Source organism: Magnolia sinica, chromosome 4 (genome assembly GCF_029962835.1).
Source record: "Magnolia sinica isolate HGM2019 chromosome 4, MsV1, whole genome shotgun sequence".
NCBI lineage: Eukaryota > Viridiplantae > Streptophyta > Magnoliopsida > Magnoliales > Magnoliaceae > Magnolia > Magnolia sinica.
In genome coordinates this window covers 20,187,102-20,193,101 of record NC_080576.1, presented here as the reverse complement: position 1 = coordinate 20,193,101, position 6,000 = coordinate 20,187,102, and positions in this window count along the sequence as shown.

Here is a 6,000-nt window from a genome sequence, read left to right as displayed (position 1 = left end):
TTATATGAAGGTATATCAGACTTTTCATCTTCAAGGAAAAGAGCCAACTCATCAACTATTGAAAGTTGTTATTTATTTTACATGCTCATAAGAAGTTAGAAAGTGAGACTTGTCATAGTAACAATTCAGACAATTGAATGACCTAAATTTAAAGGTTGAAGTCTAAATGCATCTTATTGCAACGCATCAAGGTATATTCTAGCAAAGCTCTCAACATACATTTAAAATGAGAATGTGGATAAATTAAGTTTTGAATTATTGTTTTCATTTATGCAATTTATATATCATCCCTTATATTCTATGAAAGTATCAGAGTTTTCCTTTTTGTAGGAAATCTTTGTTGGGATTTGTGCTGCGGAATCACACAGATTTGGACCTAGGATAGTAATCCAAGAGCACCAAGCAAATACAAGAGAATACAAAGATTTAACATAGAAAATCCATTCAGGAAAAAAAGCATGGCACAAAGCGACGGATCTTCACTATAAAAATAGGAATTACAAAGAGAAAAGACTTACCCAATTCAAACAAGCTTGAATCTCACACTTGCTACACCTTATATAACTGTATAACCCTTTTAGGAACCATTGAAATACCTTTAGGAAGCCTTAAAATACCTGAGAATGACCCTAGAGACTCCTATTTATAGATGGGGAAACCCCATTTATCACCTCCCTAGAAACTGTCTCAAATTTATGCAGTCTGCGCACAAACCACGCACTGTCTACATAACCCTCGACTAGTTGAAGGAGAGCTTCGACCAATCGAAGGGACCTCCGACTAGTTGAGCCAGTCCCTCGACTGATTAAGCATCATGGACATCAAGATTTAAGACATCCTTTTAACAACAATCTCTACCATATCTTCAATCCTTAACCGTGTAACTTTTTGACATCTTCTGTTATCTTTGTATCGCATCATAGTTCCAATCAACACTTTTCGTGCACACTTCGTCCTTTTTTTACGCCTTCGCCAAGTCCAGAGAAGCTGCACAGAACTTGAACTTTTCTGTAGGAACAACCTTGGTAAGTATGTCTACTGGATTCACGCTGGTGTGAATCTTCTCTAGTGTTACACTTCCTTCCTTAAGCACCTGTCGGATAAAATGATAATGAATATCCATGTGTTTAGTATGTGAGTAATAAACAAAATTTTTAGCCAAATTGATAGCGCTCTTATTATCACAGTTAACCAGCACGGCTTCTTGCTGAAGTCCTGACTAATTTATCATGCCTCTTAACCAAACTCCTTCCTTAAATGCTTTCGTCACTATCATATATTCTGCTTCGATCGTGGAAAGATCCACTACGGACTGAAGCTTTAACATCGAACTAATTGCTCCACTCGCTAGTACAAATGTCTTGAAGTAGACTTCATGAAATCTACACTGCCTGCGTAATCTAAATCCACATACTCTACCAACTTTGCCCCTGTCTTTTCAAAAGTTAAGACGCAGTTTTTTGTACATCGAATGTATCGAAATAGCAATTTCACTGTTTCCCAGTGTTGATTGCCAGGGTTTGACATGTATCTGCTCACAACACCAACTGCTTGTGAAGTATCTGGTCTCATACAGACCATGGTATACATTAAACTGTCAACCACATTCGAATAAGGCACATAAGACATAACTTGATTTTTCTTATTTGATTTAGGACATTGTTCTGAGGAAAGCTTGAAGTGAACCACATGGAGAACGCTTGACGGCTTTGCCTGGTCCATTCCATTCTTGATCAACACCTTTTCAAGATATTCTGTCTATGATAACTAAAGTCTGTTCCTCTTCCTGTCTATATGAATATTTATGCCGAGAACCCTCTTTGAAGCCCCCAAATATTTCATTTCGAATGTTCTTGATAACCGAGTCTTTAATACGTTGATTTTAAACATATAATGACTGGTGATCAATATATTATCAACATACAATACTAGGATAATGAATCTGCCATCACTCAATGTCTTGTAATAGACACAGTGATCGCATTCACTCCAAGTAAATTTCTGACTCAATATGAAAGAATCAATTTTTTTATACTATTGCCTAGTCGACTGTTTTAGGTCGTACAACGACCTCATTAACCTACAAACTTTATTCTCTGCCCCTTTAATGTCATAGCACTGTGGTTGCTTCATGTAGATTCGCTTTTCCAACTTCCCGTGTAATAATGCAGTCTTGATATCCATTTGTTCCAGTTCAAGATCGTATTGGGCAACCAGTGCCAACACGAATATGATAGACACTTGCTTAACTACTGGCGTGAATATCTCTGTGAAGTCAATTCTTTCTCCCTGAGTATAACCCTTCGCTAACAATCTAGCTTTGTATCTATCCTGTTTTCTTTTGAATAACCACTTACATTTGATAGCTTTTCGGCCCACTGAAAGCTCCACTAGCTCCCACGTGTGATTTTTTGTACAACGAGTCCATCTCATCGTTCATAACCACCTTTCACTTTTTTGCATCAGGCTCACTGAGAGCCTCCTGAATAGTAGACGGGTCCCTCTCATCTGTAACGAGGGCATATACAATAATATAGTCGTCTTTGTATATTGCCGATAACATGTGATCACGCGGTAAGTTTTTTCTCATTGGTGGCTACTCCACCTGATCCCGTACCTCTGTCTTTACATCTGTCTCTTCTTGAGTATCATCTGTGTTAATCTGGACGTCTACGATCAACCTTTCTGGTTCTTCTTGCTCCTCTTGATCATTCTTGCAGAATAGAGAGCTTTCATCAAATCTGATGTCACGGCTAGTGATGACCTTGCATGTGACCCTGTCGAATAACCTGTAACCTTTCATACCAATACCATAGCCAACAAAAGTATGCTTTTTAACTCTATGGTCTAACTTATCTCTCTCAACTGACGGTACATGAGAGTAAGCTTCACAACCAAATATGCACAAATCTAAGTAGTCAATCTTATGACCACTATATACTTCCTCTGAAATTCTACATTCAATTGCCGTAGAAGGAGACCAGTTCATCAAATAGCAGGCCGTGTTGACGGCCTCTGTCCACAAGTCATTGCCTAACGCAACATTACTTAACATGCATCAAGCCCTCTTCAAGAGAGTCCAATTCATTCGCTCGGCCACATCATTTTATTTGGGCGTGTGACGCACTGTGTTGTGCCTAATGATCCATTCATCTTTGCAATATTCATTAAAATTAGTGGAAGTGAATTCTCTACCATTGTAAGTCCTTAAAACATTTATTTTCCGCCCTGAGTGTTTTTTCACTATTGCCTTCCATTGTTTGAATATGGTGAAAGCTTCAGATTTACGTTTCATGAAGTAAATCCAAACTTTCCCGAAGTAGTCATCAATAAATGAAACAAATCATGACAACCCCCAATGGAAATCTCTAGTGATGGCCCCCATATATCTAAATCAGAATTTTTAAAAGCTGGAATCAAACAACGATCAGGCAGTACCTTCTAATTTAGATATATGGCTCGCATATATCTAAATCAAAATTTTTAAAAGCCGAAATCAAACAACGATTAGATAGTACCTTCATGCCCCGCTCGCTCATGTGGCTCAGACGAGCATGCCACATACGTAGAGACGTGAAATCTGCAATAGCTGCTGCCACTGCACTTGCTGAAGTGTTCCCAATCAACCTATAAAGGTTACTGTGCCTCTGCGCTCTCATAACCACGAGTGACCCTTTTGAAACTTTAAGAATACCATAAATACCGGTGAACTTGTACCCTATAGCCTCGAGTGCACTGATAGAAATTAGACTTTTCTTCATATCAGTAACGTACCTGACATCAGTCAGAGTATTCTCCATCCTAGCAAACATCTTAATCTCACCATATCAATAGCCACAACATTACAGACATTATTACTGCCCATAAAAACATTTCCACCATCGCATTATCTGTAATTGACAAACCAATTTCGATGATAATTCATGTGATATGACAGTCCTGTGTCGAGGATCCACTCGTTTCCATGATTGTCATGCAAGTGTCCGATCATAGACATAGACAAAACATCACCACTACTTGCTTCTTCATCAGATGTGACAATATTAGCCTCTTTGGAAGAAGCTACTGAATTTTATTTCTTTGCTTTAGGATTGGTACAATCTTTCTTCATGTGTCCAGACATCTCACAGTTCCAGCACTTTAGTTTTCCTTTGCCCTTGCCCTTGGATTTGGATCTATGTCTTAAAGATTTTATACCTCGCTCAGAATTCCTGCCTCTCGTAATTAGGCATCAGAAGATGTTTCCACGTCGTCGTTTAGTTTTCTCATGGTATTCCCTTGAAGGGCTGAGATAACGGCGTCGACACTCAAGGTTTTATTTATGGTGCACATTGTGTCCTTAAATGACTCATACAATATCGAAGAGAATTCAGTAACATACATGCTTGTTCGTCATCTTTGATTACTCCTCCATATCTAGCAATTTGCAGGCTAATTTATTAAAGTTGTTAATGTGGGCCTCCAGAGCTCCACTCTCTGTCATCTTGAACTTATACCACTGCCACTTCAAGTGTAGGCAATTTTCAGATAATTTTTCCGCATAGATATCCTCTAACTTCACCCATAAACTAGCAGCAGTTTTCTCCCTCAAAACATTATAGAGAACCTCATCCGTGAGACATAAACAGATTGGGGATAAGGCCTTCTTATCAAGAGTATTACATTCATTATAGTAGACTTTTTCGCCTCAAGAGCACCATCATCGCTTTGCTTAGTTAAGGAATTAATCATCTTGATCTTTCATAACTTAAAGTTAATTTTGCCCGAGCACTTCTCAATATCATACCTGATACTTCCCATTATTGCTAATCCTGCAAATTCAGATCTGTGCCCCAATGATTGCTCTGATACCACTTGTTGAGATTTGTGCTGCGGAATCACATAGATTTGGATATAGGATAGCAATCTAAGAGCACCAAGCAAACACAAGAGAACACAAAAATTTAACGTGGAAAACCCTTTCAGAAAAAAATTATGTCACAAAGCAACAAATCTTTACTATAAAAATAAAAATTACAAAGAGAAAAGACTTACCCGATCCAAACAAGCTTGAATCTCACCCTTGCTACACCCTTAGAAAACCCTAAAACCATTTTCGGAACCCTTAAAATACCTTCAGGAAGCCTTATAATAACTGAGAATGGCTTTAGGGACTCCTAATTATAGATGGGGAAACCCCACTTACACACCTCCATAGAAACTGCCTCAAATTTACGCAGTCTGCGCACAAACCACACATCATCTGCGTAACCCTCGACTAGTCGAGTCAGTCCCTCGACTGGTCGAGCATCACAGACATCAAGATTTAAGACATCCATTTAACAACAATCTTCCAATCTTCAATTTTATTTATTCATTTATTTTTGTCCCAGACCCACCATATCGATGGTCTAAAAAATGATAGACTGTCAAGTTCAATGCTAGAAGTATGGATGTGGATTGCCTATTGTTGCCCTATGGGCCCACCATGATTTTTTTAATATATGTTATCTATCTATTTTTCTAAATCAATTTAGGGCGTGAGCTAAAAAATGAGGCAATTCCAAATCTCATGTGGAACATAATATATGAAACAATGGTGATTGAACACTCATCATTAAAAACTTGTTGGGGCCATAAAAGTTTAGATGAAGTTTATGTTTGTGTTTATCTTTCATCCAAGTTCATATGACTTAATCAACAAGTTGGATGGAAAATAAATATTACAGTGGACCCTAATGAGCTTTTGATAGTAGCAATTCAATTACCATTATTTTTGTTATAATATAGTCCATATGAGATTTGGATCCGCTCATTTTCAGGATCATGGCTTTAAATGATATGAAAAAATAAAAATGAAGACATCATAGCAAGGATTACATAGCACCGTCCAATAGTCACATCGCTGCTGGCAAGGCAGTAGGTAATCCGTGTTATAGTAGTCTAGAGTGGACAGAGATGTACAAGAGTCGAGTTAGCTTGGTCTGCTCGATTTGACTAGGAAAAGCTCGACTCACCTTA